The sequence below is a fragment of the Rhinolophus sinicus genome, linkage group LG09 (assembly GCF_036562045.2).
Source record: "Rhinolophus sinicus isolate RSC01 linkage group LG09, ASM3656204v1, whole genome shotgun sequence".
NCBI classification, from domain to species: Eukaryota; Metazoa; Chordata; class Mammalia; order Chiroptera; family Rhinolophidae; genus Rhinolophus; species Rhinolophus sinicus.
This window is the reverse complement of record NC_133758.1, coordinates 57653154-57669746: the sequence shown is the minus strand read 5'-3', so window position 1 is coordinate 57669746 and position 16593 is coordinate 57653154.

Genomic DNA, 16593 nt, shown 5'->3' with positions numbered 1-16593 from the left:
GATTTATAGGAACTATTTATATATTAAGGAAATTTGTGTTTAAACTTTCATATCTCAACTCTTATTATTCCTTATTCAGGGAAGCTGGTCTCTTTGCACAGCATGTAATTCCAAGAACAGATGCTGGAAGACATCTGAGGCACTTTCAAATATTGGGGGCTCAGGGGTTCCAGCAAGGTCACGGCCTCAGGGTCAGGATCACTAATAATTTTTCAGAGAGATCTCATTGGCAACTTGAGTTCTTAACTTAAGTCAGAGTGATAAGTGCTGAAGCTAAACCCTGCCTCATCTGAGGAAGTGGCTTCAAGCCTGTCCCACTGCCGTTGGAGTAAGGAAGAGTTCTGGAGAATGAATCTCATGAAGTGTCCTGCCTTGAGGCAAGGGAGCTGGGCTTTTGTGCTCCCTTCAGTCAGGGATGGGCTGCTCCCTCCCATGGGGGTGTGGGTGTGGTAGGTGTTAACCTCCCCACCGGTGACCTCTGAGATTCCTTCCCTGAGGAATCTGTGCCCAGTCTCAGATGTCTCCTTCACCATGTTTTCCAAGGAGCACTGGGCTCTGCTCTGTGTTCTGCTGCATAGCCCTGTGTGCTGGTGTCTTTCAGCAAGCCCTGAAAGTGGTGGGCATTGACACAGGGAAGTAAATTCAAGCAAATGCTGACAACATAGGATCCTCTCCAGGGCTGTCCTCAGCTTCGTGTCACCCAGACTCCTTATTCTATACCATCTGCACCAATATACCCCAGGTCTGTTATCAGAGTTGGGGGACCAGGGCCAAGAGTCTACATCCCAGTGAGGGAGGTAGAGAATACATGAAATTGAACTTTGATAGTAAGTCAGAAAGTGGTATGTGCCCTGGAAGAAACCATAGTAGGGAAGGGTAAAATATAGGGTGGGTGGGGAGTGGTGTAGGTGAAGGACCTGGGGAGCAGAGGCCTCCAGATGGAGGCCATGGGAGTAAGGATGTCTCTGTGCAGACAGAATGGCAGGGGCAAAGGCCCTGGGGTGGGAGTGCAGGGATGAGCATTGGGGCTGGATGGCTGGAGCAGGGTGAGTAAAGGGAGAGGTGCAGGGCAGGGTGGGAGCCATAGGCCGGCTGATCTCTGTGGGGGCCTTGGCCTTGCAAACTCTAACCAGATAACCACATCTGGGTGGATGCTGTCAACTCACATACATAATGGGGAGGAGGAGGCAATGAAGGCCACTTCAAACCCACTCTACCTTTAGAGTGAGAATCCGAAAGATCCTCTTTCAAAGACACTCTGGATTCTGTTTTCTTGGCTGTGAACTGGTACTGAAGATACCAAGGGTCTATGTTAGCTAAGCTGCTGTTCCATCCTCCCACCTGCCCCCTCCCTCTCCCTACCTCGCCTCCTCCTCCTGCTCTGTTTTGTCTGTAGGCCTCAGCCATCTGGACGGGCTGATAAGGCACCTGCTTGCCACCTGTCAGGCCATGGACTACTCCCTGCCTCTTATCCCTCTTCTCCATGCAGCTAGAACCAGACATGTTTCTTTGAGAAAAAGTAATGTATTTTCTAAGTATAAAAGATGACAGACTTGAACAACTGGAGACAGCTCAGAGCTCAGTCTGAGGGATCGTCTGCAGACCTTTTGCCCCTCTTCACTGACCCAGAGAGGGAGGAAAGAAGCAGAAGCTAAAGTGATGTCTAGAGCCTCCAGCTGGTGGACAGGAGACCCCAGTTCTATTCCTGGTCTTGTCACTCATTTGAGGAGTTGGGGTCTGCTTGGGAGCTCAAGTTACCCATCTGTGAAATGGGATGCTGGGTCCGTGACTCCAGGTTCTTTCCAACTGGAATAACCTGAAACTCTGGGGATTCATTCTGGGAATCATTTAATCATTCTTGCAGATTTCTCTCTCTTGTGTTATCCCTTTATACCAAATACATACCATTCCTGATTCCTTGGTGTGAGGGAGTATAAATAGCCATGAAGTTGCCAGGCAGTCTTCAACTAGCCATTCCATTTGGGGCCTCAGTCTCCTCATCTGTGAAATAGATTGAACAAAACCTGCTCTGAGGGGTGGTGGGTGGACATTCAGTATACCGCAGAGGCCAGCCTGGCACACAGAGAGGCATTCAAGAAGGGTGAATTGCAGCTTCTTCCCTCCCTGCTTGTCTCTCTCCTTCAATTTTGAGCCAGATTGCTGGGACTTCTATGGAGAGCCTTGAGGATAGGTATTTTCCTTCAACATAACTTTGTTTTCTTTTGTGTGTCCCTGTCATTGACCTTCCTCTATTTCCCCCAATACACATTCCCCCACACCCACCTCCTCCAGTTGTACCTCTGTTTGACATTCTTAGACAGATGCACATTCAGTGTGAATTAGATGTGCAGAGCCCCTTGGAAAGATGCAGGTGACAGACCAGTCAGAGGGTGGTCAGAAACCTGGTCCTGACCCGGAGAAGATTCTCTTAGCCCAGAGGTCTGATCCAAAGGGCACAGAGTGCAGATTCAACAAGCTGGGGCCCTCTTCTAATTGGGTGGAAGGGGGGACATGCAGAAGAGCTGGTAGGGTGGTGACCATATGGTGGCAGTGGGGTGGTGGAGAAACTAGACTGTGGGACCTGGCCAGAAATATCAGCTCTGGCAGAACTCTTGGGACTGATGTGCCTTGACTGATTGGTCCTGCTAGGATCACCTGCCCACCCCTGAGCCAACCACTGTGGCCAGGGGAATGTGGGGCTCCCATCGGTCAGCATCGGTGTCACTCAGTACTACTACTGCTTCAGTGGGCAGTGGGACGCTGGGGTTAGAGGGTGTGGCTAGTACCTGCAGACATCCCTTCAGTTTTGTGCTCTCCCCTTCCCCACACCACCCAGGTGGTTTGTTTCCCATGCCCTAGCTCTGATCTGTGTGGCCCCCTGACCTGGGCTCCAGTGTGCATCCTTCTGACCCCTTATGCCCCTGCTTGGCAGCTCTTGCCACCACGAGTCCTTCCTATATTAAGCACTAAAATGATTAATTTGGCCAACCCTGGGTTGAATATCCACGCCTCCCATTGAGAACAGACAGAAGCCCAACTCAAACTGGTTTAAGCAAAAAATTCTGAGAATGGCTCAGGCAGTGCAGCATATAGGGGCTCAAACAAGGTCTTTAAGTTTTCATATGACTATATTTCTTACCTCTGCTTTCCCCTGGTTTTTCATTCATGTATTTATTTATTCATTTATGCCCTAGCTGTAACATAGATTCCACTTCATCTGTTGGAAGGGCTGTCAGTAGGCAGTTTTCAGCCCCTCCCACTTCCGCTGGGAGAACTGCCTTACTTAAGGTCACACCTTTCCCTTGGTGACCCAGACCCAGGCTGATGGATGTGGGGATGAAAAGACTTGGCCATCTCAGCTCTCGGGACAACCTTAACTGGGCCACTGTAGCTCCATAGGTCCCCATGGGGCAGCTGAGGCCGTCGCTTCTCCCTCTGCCCATCCTGTTGCCTTTCTACCTTCCACTGGGCGGATACCCAGGGCCCCCTTTAATGAAAGTTCTGCTCGCTGAAATCTGTTTTAGAGTGTACTTCTTGGGGAACCCAATCTGCCGCAAACACTGGCGAACTCCTTGTCAATATCCTACTACCTTGGTGAGCCCCAGTGAAAGAAAATACCTGTCTCCTGTTCAAAAGTGCTCAAAATCCCGAGTCTGATACTTGTCGCCTTTGATTGGCTCTGGCTGGGTTACGTGATCACCCTTGAACCAATCATGGTGACTAAAGAGATGCAGCACTCTCATTGGCCAGATCCGGGTCATCTGGTCAACCTAGATCCTCTGTCCATCAGGCTCCGTCTGAGACCTGGAGCTTAGAAGAGGGCAGGTGAATCCCCAAGGGGAAAGTGAGGTTGTTTCCAGAAGGAGGGAATGGATGCTGGTAGAACCACAACAGCTCGACACAGGTCCTGCCCTCAGAGAGCTCAAAGTGAGGGTGGAGGCTGTGGTCCACTGGCTGTTCAAGGACCCCAAGGAATGGAGGGAAATGTCCCTTCCTGGTCCCCAACAAGGTAAGTCGTTTCTTGACTTTTGCCTCCAGTGCCCTTCCAACTTCAGGGTGGAGGAGCAGTTTATGTGGGGTGTGAACACAGCCACAGATTCTGCCATGGCCAGCCTGCCCTGGAGTGGCTGCCACATGGTGAGCAGCATGGCCCATTCGGACCACAGGCACAGATTCTGCACCACCTGCCAGGAGACTCTGAAGCTGCCCTGGGGTCAGAGGCAGCAGCTTTTTCAGTTAGTCATCAGGATGACACACACCAAATCAAAGTCGACACTCCAAATGGGCCAGTCAATAGCTCCGTTTTCCCCTTCTCATCCTGGTAGGGGAGGGAAAGCTAATTTATGATCCCTTCCCCTTTACCCCCCTCCTCTAGCTGGCACAAGAAAGGCCAGAGAAATTTGTTTCTCTGAGCTGGCAGGTTTTCCTCTTTCCATCCCACACCATGGGAATGATTTGAGAAGAACTCATGGAGGCAGCCAGAGTTGTGCCTCCTGGCCTGAGTGCCCACCCTTCCCAGGCACCTGGCAAGGACCAAGGTGGAAGTGGAGAGGCCTGTCTGCACCTCTGCCTTTAAAGCAGATGGTGCCTTTGCTATCTACCAGCATTGGTATCCTATGACACCTTGGCTTTATGGCAATCCTTCCCTAGGCTCCTCACTCTGTTCCTTTCTGTGGTCAAGTGGTACTCCCCCCTCAAAGTTGTCTCCTCACCTCTCCTTTCCCACCAGGCCTCAGACAATCTCCTTGTGGACAGGGCATCTAGCAAGAGGCTGCCTCTGCCCCCACAGTCAATCCGTCTTGGTTGTGTGGATGGTGGGCCACTGCAGCCTTTCCCATGCCTCCTCTGAGCTCTGATCCTAAAGCTCTTCCATCTCTGACCATCTCACCAGATGTCCTGGAGGCACTGCAAACCCAGCAGGCCCCAACATCTTCCCCACACCTGCCCCTCCTCCATGTCCTTACCTTGGGGATGGTCTCAAGGCCAAGAATCTGGGAGCGATTGCCTCCACTTGCCATCGCTCACTTGATGGTTCCCACTCCCTGCCTCTTCTGTATGCTTATGATTGCCCCTTGCTTCAGGTCCACATCTTCCACCAGTACCACAGCCATGGCTCCTCACTGCTCCCCAGGCTTCCACATCTGCAGATCCCTGCCCCCACACCCTGCTCCCAGCTGAGCCACCAAAATATGCTCAAAACCCTAATATTGACCACACTGCCCCCTACTGAAGACCACCACCTCAAGCTCTCAGGCCTTCGTATGTGCCATTCCCTCCGCTGGGAATTCCAGCTCCCACAGACTTCTAGACCACCTTCTCCAGGAGAACTGAGCTTCTGGGGTGTGGCCTGGGCCTCCTTCCCCCTTGTCTTTCCTACAGCAACTTCACAGACCTGCAGTCAGGTCTCCATCCACGTTTTTGGACCAGCAGTGGAGCAGAGGCTTTTCCCAAACTTGGTCACATTTGCTATAGAGTGAATTCTCCCCTAGGGTCTAGTCTCACCCCCCTTCTAGGGCCTGGCCTGAAGGTGGGGAGGCTCTGGCCTCTAGGAGACCTGGGACTCCTATGGCAAGCTGGGCTTCTCCCCCACTACCTTAGGCTGGCAGTTGAGCAGCCCATATTCCTTGTCCCATCCTGTTGCCCCCACCCTCTGCCTAATTAATGCCTGGAGCGCTGGCTGCTTCTTTGCTCCATCTCATCTCAAACGTTTTTCATGTCCAATATACTGAGGAGACCTCTTGAAGGCTTTGAAGTGTCTGGGCGCACAAATAAAGATGTCACCCTGGCACACACAGCATTTCTTAATGAGGATGGTTTGATGTGGAAGCCGTGGGTCTGGAGGGAAGGAGCCCACCCACCCCCCATCCCACCTTCTGCACAAGGTGGCCAGGCCTGCCTACAGCAGGCAGGTGCTGGAGGAGAGCCCAGCTTTAAAGCAGAGCATGCTAAGAAGGTCTGGGCCTGGCATATCCCAGGAGGAAGAGATAGATGACTCTCCTGATGTCCCTCCTGTTCCCTCCAGGTCAGGGACCCACTTGCTCAGGGAACCAAATCCAGAGACCCAGATCAGACAGAGTTGGCCGAAGAGGGAGTATAGGTCAGAGAAAAATGGAGAGAAGATAGGGCACTTCCTTGGGAGGAAGAGATGGAGTGTGGGGCAGTGGGGTTGTGGGGAGATGGTACCTAGAGGGGACCAGGAAGGAGATGGAGCCTATGGGGGGGTCTAGTGAGGAAACAAAGAACAGAGGGGAGCCAGGGATGAGGTGGAGCTTGGAGGGGTGAAACAGAGATGGGGATGAAGCCTAGAGGGAGGAGCAGGGAGGAGTTAAAACCTGGGAGGGGTGCACTAGGGAGGAGATGGATCCTGTGGGGATGGGAGGCTGGGTTGGGGCAGTGGAAGGGAGAACTTCTGAAGAGTGACATGGTGTGCTAAACACAGCTTAGGTAAGCAGCTCTAGGAACTGCACCACCCCACCTCTTCCGAAGACTGAAGACAAGGTGGGTGAGAGGTGTACAGACTCAGGGCAAATTTGCTGGAAAGAATCCTGGCTCTGCTGCCTGTGTGAGAACCTGACCTTTTTATGCCTCAGTTTCTTTATCTGGAATATAGGCTGTTACTAGGCTCTACCAGATAGACATTGTGAGGACAAATGAGGGCATCTGTGTGAGCCACTAGGCATACCAGACATAGAACAATTGTTACCCAGTTTTGGTCAAATACATATCTCGAGCTTAGGCCTGCTTGCAGGCCCTGAATACCCCCATTGTCCTTCCTCAGTTCACCTGTCACCCCCTTATTCACTGTGCTCCAGGTTTGCACACTCTCAGTTCTGCCCTAACCTTCAATGTACTCAGAGTGTCATGCGAGTGAGAGGGGCTCCCTAGTGCGCCTGGTGAAGTCAGCCACTGGATATTATCTAGCTCCACGTTTGAGCTCCTACCTTTGGGCCGCCCCTGCCATCTAGGACCCTGATGATTTCTTTCAGCATAAGGCTATCAGCCAGCATTTTCTGAGCACTTACTCTGTGTCCAGACCCTTTTTTTTCATGTTAATATCTGTATTTTATTTTAATTTTTTTGATAATTTTTGCATTTTTAAAATTAGTTTCAGGTGCATAAAACAATGTAATAGTTAGACATTTATCATTTATATCCCTCACACAGTGACAACTCCCCTCGCCCCAACTACTACCCTCTGACATCGCACACAGCCATTACATATCCACTGTCTCTATTCCTAATGCGATACTCCACTTCATATATATAATTATAGTTGACATTCATTACTATTCAGCTTCAGCTTCAGGTGTACAGTGCAGTGATCAGACATCTACATCATCCCTGAGGTGGTCTCCCTAATGAGACAAGTGTCCATCGGATACCCTACAAAATCTTTACAACATTATTGATCACATTCCCCAAATTGACTTTCATTTCCCCATGGCAATCTTGTGGTTACTGACTTGTGCTTTCTAATCCCCTCACCTTCCTCCTTATCTGTCTCCCCCATTTAGCAACCCTCAGTTTTTCCTCTATGTCTCTGAGACTGTTTCTGATTAGTTCATTCATTTATTCTTTTCTTTAGATTCCACATATAAGTGAGATCATATGGTATTTGTCTTTCTCTGTTTGACCTGTTTCACTTAATATAATGTTCTCTAGGTCCATCCAGATTGTTGGAAATGGTAAGATTTCTTTCTTCTTTAAGGCTGTGTAATACTCCATTGTATAAATGTACCACAGTTTGTTTGTTTGTTTATTTATTTATTTATTTATTTATTTATTTATTTTTATTTTCAGGTGCACAAGACAAAGCAAAACTTAGACGTTTATCATTTATATCCCTCACACTGTGTGAAACCCCCCTCCCCCCATCCACTATCCCTCTGTACGTTCCCCAAATTAATTTTCAAACCCCCATGACCATCTTGTGGTTACCGACTATTTTTCAAAACTTCTCACCTTCCCCTTATCCCCACCCCCCCGCCCCTCTAGCAACCCTCTGTTTTTCCTCCATGTTTCCAAAACTGTCTCTGATTAGTTCATTCACTTATTCTTTTCTTTAGATTCCGCATATAAGTGAGATCATATGGTATTTGTCTTTCTCTGTTTGACCTGTTTCACTTAACATAATGTTCTCTAGGTCCATCCATATTGTTGCAAATGGTAAGATTTCTTTCTTCTTTATGGCTGCGTAATACTCCATTGTATAAATGTACCACAGTCTCTTAATCCAGTCATCTACCAATGGGCATTTGGGTTGTTTCCATGTCTTGGCTATTGTGTATAGTGCTGCAATAAAAAGAAGGGTGCATAAATTTTTTTGAATTAGAGTTTTGCATTTCTCGGGATAGATACCTAGGAGTGGAATTGTTGGGTCATAAGGTAGTTCCATTTTCAGATTTTTGAAATACCTCCGTACTGTTTTCCATAGTGGCTGCAACAATGTGCAATCCCACCAACAGTGCAAGAGGGATCCCTTTTCTCCACATCCTCACCAACACTTGTTGTTTGTTGATTTATTGATGATAGACATTTTGACTGAGGTGAGGTGGTATTGCATTGTAGTTTTTATTTGCATTTCTCTAATGATTAGTGAGGATGAGCATTTTTTCATATGTCTGCTTGCCATCTGTATGTACTTTTTAGAAAAATGTCTCTTCATGTCCTCTACCCATTTTTTAATTGGCTTGTTTTATTGGAGTTGAGTTGAGTGAGTTTGTTATAAATGGGGGATATTAACCCCTTATCGGATATATCATTGGCAAATGTCTTCTCCCATTCAGTAGGATCACTTTTTGTTTTATTGATGGTTTCCTTTGCTGTGAAAAAACTTTTTACTTTGATGTAATCCCACATGTTTGTTTTTTCTCTTACTTCCCTTGCCCGAGGGGGATATATCAATAAAAATATTGCTCCGGGTAATGTCTATAAAGTTTCTTCCTATATTTTCTTCTAGGAATTTTATGGTTTCAGATCTTTCATTTAAGTCTTTAATCCATTTTGAATTTATTCTTGTATATGGTATAGGGAGGTGGTCCAGCTTCATTTTTTTGCATGTGTCTGTCCAGGTTTCCCAGCACCATTTATTGAATAGACTGTCTTTACCCCACCATAAGTTCTTGCTTCCACTGTAATAGATTAAATAACCATGTAGGCATGGATTTATTTCTGGGCTCTGTATTCTGTTGCATTGATCTATGTGTCTGTTTTTATGCCAGTACCATGCTGTTTTGATTACTATAGCCATGTAGCATAATTTGATGTCAGGTATCGTGATACCTCCCACTTTGTTCTTATTTCTCAAGATTGCCGAGGCTATCTGGGGTCTTCTATGGTTCCATATAAATTTTAAGATTATATGTTCTATTTCTATGAAAAACATCGTTGGTAGTTTGATAGGAATTGCGTTGAATCTACATATTGACTTAGGCAATATGGACATTTTAACGATATTAATTCTTCTTATCCATGAGCATGGTATGTTTTTCCATCTATTTGTATCTTCTTTCATTTCTGTCTTCTGTGTCTTATAATTTTCTGAGTATAGATCTTTTACTTCTTTGGTTAAATTTATTCCCAGGTATTTTATAGTCTTTGAAGCAAATGTAAATGGGATTGTTTTATTTTCTTTCTTTTAAATTTATTTTTTAAATTTATTGGGGTGACAATTGTTAGTAAAATTACATAGATTTCAGGTGTACAATTCTGTATTACATCATCTATAAATCCCATTGTGTGTTCACCACCCAGAGTCAGTTCTCCTTCCATCACCATATATTTGATCCCCCTTACCCTCATCTCCCACCACCGACGCCCCCACCCTTTGGTAACCACTAAACTATTGTCTGTGTCTATGAGTTTCTGTTTCTCATTTGTTTGTCTTGTTCTATTGTTGTTTTTGGTTTATATACCACATATCAGTGAAATCACATGGTTCTCTGCTTTTCCTGTCTGACTTATTTCGCTCAGCATTACACTCTCAGGATCCATCCATGTTGTCACAAATGTTCCTATATGATCTTTTCTTACCGCCAAATAGTATTCCATTGTGTATATATACGACAACTTCTTTATCCATTCATCTATCGAAGGACATTTTGGTTGTTTCCATGTCTTGGCCACCGTAAACAAAGCTGCAGTGAACATTGGAGCACACGTGTCTTTATGTATAAATGTTTTCAGATTTTTTGGGTAGATCCCCAGGAGACGGATTGCTGGGACATATGGCAATTCTATTCGTAATTTTTTGAGGAACCTCCACACTGCCTTCCATAACGGCTACACCAGTCTGCATTCCCACCAACAGTGTATGAGGGTTCCTTTTTCTCCACAGCCTCTCCAACACTTGTTACTATTTGTCTTGTTGATGATAGCCATTCTGACTGGGGTGAGGTGATATCTCATTGTGGTTTTGATTTGCATTTCTCTGATGATTAGTGATGTCGAGCATTTTTTCATATGTCTATTTGCCATTTGTATGTCCTCTTTGGAGAAATGACTCTCCAGGTCCTCTGACCATTTTTCAATAGGGTTGATTGTTTTTTCGTTGTTGAGTTGCATGAGTTCCTTGTATATTCTGGATATTAGCCCCTTATTGGAGGCACTGTTTGCAAAAATCTTCTCCCATTCAGTTGGTGGCCTCTTTATTTTGTCGATGGTTTCTTTTGCTGTGCAGAAGCTTTTAAGTTTCATATAGTCCCATTCGTTTATTTTAGTTTTTACTTCCATTGCCTTTGGAGTCAAATTCATAAAATGCTCTTTGAATCCAAGGTCCATGAGTTTACTACCTATGTTTTCTTCTATGCAGTTTATTGTGTCAGGTCTTATGCTTCAGTCTTTGTTCCATTTTGAATTAATTTTGGTACATGGTGACAAATAGCAGTCCAGTTTCATTCTTTTGCACGTGGCTATCCAATTCTCCAAGCACCATTTGTTGAAGAGGCTGTCTTTCCTCCATTGTATGTTTTTAGCTTCTTTGTCAAAAATTTTCTGTCCATATTTATGTGGTTTTATTTCTGGGTTCTCAATTCTATTTCATTGGTCTATGTGTCTGTTTTTCTGCCAATACCATGCTGTTTTGATTATTGTAGCCCTGTAGTACAAGCCAAAGTCAGGAAGTGTGATACCTCCATTATTGTTCTTTTTTCTTAAGATTGGTTTGGCTATTCGGGGTCTTTTGTGGTTCCAAACAAACCTGATGATTTTTTGTTCTATTTCTTTAAAAAATGCCATTGGGATTTTGATGAGGATTGCATTGAATCTGTATATTGCTTTGGGTAATATGGCCATTTTAACTATGTTGATTCTTCCAATCCATGAGCACGGAATGTCTTTCCATTTCTTTGTGTCTTCTTCAACTTCTTTCAAAAATGTCTTATAGTTTTCAGCATATAGGTCTTTCACATCCTTGGTTAAGTTTATTCCTAGGTAGTTTATTCTTTTTGCTACAATTGCAAAAGGAATTGTTTTTTGTATTTCTTTTTCTGAGATTTCATTGTTAGTATATAGGAAAGCAAAGGACTTTTGTATGTTGATTTTGTAGCCGGCAACTTTACTGTATTCGTTGATTGTTTCTAATAGCTTTTTGGTGGAGTCTTTAGGGTTTTCTATATATAGCATCATGTCATCTGCAAAGAGTGATAATTTAACTTCTTCATTCCCAATTTGGATGCCTTTTATTTCTTTCTCTTGCCTGATTGCTCTGGCAAGGATTTCCAACACTATGTTGAAAAGCAGAGGTGATAGGGGACAGCCCTGTCATGTTCCTGAACATAGAGCAAAGGGCTTCAGTTTTTCACCATCAATTATGAGATTAGCAGAGGGATCGTCACATATAGACTTTATTATGTTAAGGTATTTTCCTTCTATACCTATTTTATTAAGTGTTTTAATCATAAATGTATGTTGTATCTTGTCAAATGCTTTTTCTGCATCAATTGATATAATCATATGATTTTTGTCCTTTATTTTGTTTATGTGATGTATCACATTGATGGATTTGCGGAAGTTGAGCCATCCTTGTGCCCAGGGGATGAACCCCACTTGGTCGTGATGAATAATCCTTTTAATGCATTGTTGTATTCGATTTGCTAGAATTTTATTTAGGATTTTTGCATCGGTATTCATCAGAGATATTGGTCTGTAGTTTTCTTTTTTGTGCTGTCCTTACCAGGTTTTGGTATCAGGGTAATGTTGGCCTCATAAAATGAGTTAGGGAGTACTGTCTCTTCTTCAATTTTTTGGAAGAGTTTGAGCAGGATTGGTATTAGATCCTCTTTGAAGGTTTGGTAGAATTCACTAGTGAAGCCATCTGGTCCCGGACTTTTGCTTTTGGGAAGGTTTTGGATGACTGATTCAATTTCATTACTGGTGATCGGTCTGTTTAGATTTTCCAGTTCTTCATGGTTCAGCCTTGGAAGGCTATATGTTTCTAAGAACTTGTCCATTTCTTCTAGGTTATTGAATTTGGTGGCATATAGTCCTTCATAGTATTCTTGGATGATCCTTTGTATTTCTGTGGTGTCCGTGATAACTTCCCCTTTTTGTTTCTGATTTTGTTAATTAGTGTCTTCTCTTTTTTTATCTTAGTGAGTCTAGCCAAGGGTTTGTTAATTTTGTTAATCTTTTCAAAGAACCAGCTCTTTGTCACATTAATTTTTTGTATTGTCTTTTTGTTCTCTATTTCATTTAGTTCTGCTCTGATTTTTGTTATTTCCTTTCTTCTGCTGACCTTGGGTTTCACTTGTTCTTCTTTTTCTAGTTCTTTAAGGTGTAACATGAGGTTATTTATTTGGGAGTTTTCTTGTTTCTTGAGATAGGCCTGTAATGAGATAAATTTCCCTCTTAAAACTGCTTTCGCTGCATCCCAAAAATTTTGGTAGGATGTATTTTCATTGTCATTTGTTTCTATGTATCTTTTGATCTCTCCTCTAATTTCTTCTTTGACCCAGTCCTTCTTTAAAAGTATGTTGTTTAATCTCCATGTATTTGTGTTTTCCTGCTTTCTTTTTACAGTTGATATCCAATTTCAAAGCCTTGTGATCAGAGAATATGCTTGATAGGATTTCAGTCTTCTTAAATTTGCTTAGACTGATTTTATGCCCCAATATATGGTCTATCCTTGAGAATGTTCCATGTACACTAGAAAAGAATGTATAGTCTGATGTTTTAGGATGAAGTGCTCTATAAATGTCAATTATGTCCATTTCATCTAATGTGTCATTTAGGGCTACTATTTCGTTATTTATTTTCTGTTTGGATGATCTATCCATAGCTGTCAATGATGTATTTAAGTCCCCTAGTATAATTGTGTTTTGGTCAATTTCTCCCTTTAGTTCTGTTAGTAGTTGCTTGGTATATTTCGGTGCTCCCTGATTGGGGACATAAATATTGATGACTGTTATCTCTTCTTGTTGTATAGTCCTGTTCACCATTATGAAATGTCCATCTTTGTCTCTTGTTATCTTTTTCACCTTGAAGTCTGTTTCATCTGATATCATTATGGCTACCCCTGATTTTCTCTGGGTACCATTTGATTGAAATGTCAATTTCCACCCTTTCACTTTGAGTCTATGCTTGTCCTTGTAGCTGAGATGTGTCTCTTGGAGACAGCATATGGTTGGGTTTAGTTTTTTGATCCAATCTGCTACTCTGTGCCTTTTTATTGGTGAGTTCAGTCCGTTTACATTTAGGGGGATTATTGATATGTGAGGATTTCCTGTCATTCTATCTTTAGTTTTCTGGTAAGGCTGTGTCTCCATTGTTTCTATGCCTTTTTGTTGTTGTCTGTTATTTCTGTGTAGTGGTATTCTATGATGTTTCCCTCTGTTTCTTCTTTTATTACCATATATATATATATTTCAGTTCTGGATTTTTTTTGAGTGGTTACCCTTAAGTTTATGTAAAAGAAAGTTTGATATTTAGAGTATTTCGTTTTCTTCAGCACGCTTACTTTCTCCATTCCCACATTCCGGTTCAGGCCTTTACTCTCCCTTTTTTTATGTTTTGGTTGCCACAAATTGTCCCTGTTGTTGGTCATCTAATAGCCTCCTTTAGTATTTCTTGTAGTGCAGGTCGTGTATTAGAAAATTCCCTCAGCTTCTGTATGTCTGGAAAGGTCTTTATTCCTCCTTCATATCTAAAGAATATCTTTGCTGTATATATTATTTTTGGCTCATAATTTATCTCTTTCAATATTTTGAATATTTGGTTCCACTCCCTCCTGGCTTGTAGAGTTTCTGCTGAAAAATCTGATGATAATCTAATGGGCTTTCCTTTGTAAGTTACCTTCTTCTTTCCTTGGCTGCTTTGAGGATTCTTTCTTTGTTGGTGATTTTAGACAGCTTCAATACAATGTGCCTTGGAGAAGGCCTGTTAGGATTGAGGTAATTAGGTGTTCTATTTTCTTCTTGGATTCGAGGGTCCAGTTCTCTCCACAAGTTTGGGAAGTTCTCGTTGACAATTTGTTTGAATATATTCTCTGTTCCCTTCTCTCTTTCTTCTCCTTCTGGCATGCCCATTATTCTTATATTGCTCTTTCTGATGGAGTCAGAAAGTTCTTGTAGAGTTCTTTCATTTCTTTGAATTCTCAAGTTTCTTTCTTCTTCCGTCTGTGTCTTTTCTAGGTTTCTGTCTTCGATGTCACTGATTCTTTCCTCCATCTGGTCAAGTCTACTACCTAAGTTGGTTATTTCATTCTTAATTTCTTCTATTGAGTTCTTAATCTCCAGAAATTCTATTTGGTTCTTTTTTAAAATTTCAATCTCTGTTGTAAAATGCTCATGCTGTTCTTTGATTGTGTTTCTGAGTTCATTTAACTGCCTATCTGTGTTTTCTTGCATCTCATTGAGTTTTTTCAGAACTGCAATCTTGAATTCTCTGTCATTTAAGTCACATATTTCTGTATCTTTAAGTGCCTTTTCTGGAGACTTTTCACTTTCTTTCTGAGCTATCTTGTTGCCTTCGTTATTCATGGCAATTACTAATTTACTATGTCTCTTCCTAGACATCTACAGGAGTGGCTTCTGCAACAGGTTGATATGAAGCAGTCTTTCTTTTGTTTTCCAGTACTTGTTGGTAGAATGTTTTATTTTTTCTCCAACTGCAGCTTATTTGTCTTCTCCCACACTGTAGTGCTATATTTTCTCTGCACTATTCCAGCTTCTCACACAATGGGGGGACTCCCTGGGAGACGTGCTTCTACTCTGTTAATAGTTCATCTTCGTCACAGGGCGCAGTGTTCCGGTTGGTATGCGTAGAGCTTTTGAAGTTCGAAAGCTCTTCCAGCTCCAGATTCAGAGCCCGTATGTTTCAGCAGTTCTGTTTACTCCTGCAGGGATCCGCACAGATAGGTGGGGCCAGGGGCGGGGTGAGTTGTGAGTGGTGGCCCAGAGCAATGGCTGCGACCACCACCACAGCTGGTCCTGCTTCCACAGCTCCCTCCCCTTTGCCGGAACTAGTTGGGCTGTGAATCTGTGTCTGCGGTCCACAGTTCTCAGAACAGCAAATATTCTATTCTTTTGACTTGACACTGCTACTCTTCTGCGTCTAGCACCGGGCAGGTGGGGGCGGGATGAGCTCTGGGAGGGTAAGGGCGGCGCGGCTACTCTCAGTGCCTATGGCTTCCGTTCTCTGCTCAGCAGTGAGGGCTTAAACCACCATTTTCAGCCTTCTTCCCTCAGTCTTTGCTCTGAGGTCTCTGCCGTGAGCGTTGGGTTTAGCCGTGTTATATGTTGCCCCCTCAGCCCTGTGGGCCATAAGCGGAGCCCTAGCAGTCCGATTTCTTCCCTCTCCCGCAGCTGCGGTAGTTCAGGGATGCAGCGAGCTCAGAGCACTGAGCTAGGTCTGCGTCCTGTGCCCGCGTGGCTCTGTCTCCGCATTTCTCCCTTTTCTCCTCCTCGCTCGCGCGATTCTCAGACGTGACTTTGGTAGTCCACCTCTTCGTCTTGCCTGTCTGCTGGCAGGGAGTCCTTTGTGGAGTTTTTGTTTTTCGATTGTTTGTAAATTCCAGGGGATCTTTACAGAAGCTCACCTCCGCCGCCATTTTTCTTCCTCACCGGGATTGTTTTCTTAATTTCTCCCTCTGATATTTTATTAGTGGTATATACAAATGCAACTGATTTCTGAATATTAATTTTGTTTCCTGCTACTTTACTAAGTTCATTTACCAGTTCTAATAGTTTCTTGGTGGAGTCTTTAGGGTTCCCTATATATAGTATCATGTCATCTGCGTATAATGACAATTTTACTTCCTCCTTAGGAATTTGGATGCCTTTTATTTCTTTTTCTTGTCTGATTGCTCTGGCTAGAACTTCCAGCACTATGTTGAATAGAAGTGGAGGAAGTGGGCATCCTTGCCTTGTTCCTGATGTTAAAGGGAATGGTTTTAGCTTTTCCCCATTGAGTATGAAGTCAGCTGTGGGTTTACTATATATGGGCTTTATTATGTCAAGATATGGTCCCTCTATTTCCACTTTCTTAAGAGTTTTTAATCATAAATGGCTGCTGTATTTTGTCATATTCTTTTTCTGCATCTATTGCTATGATCATATGATTGATTTGCAGATGTTGAACCACACTTGCACACCAGGA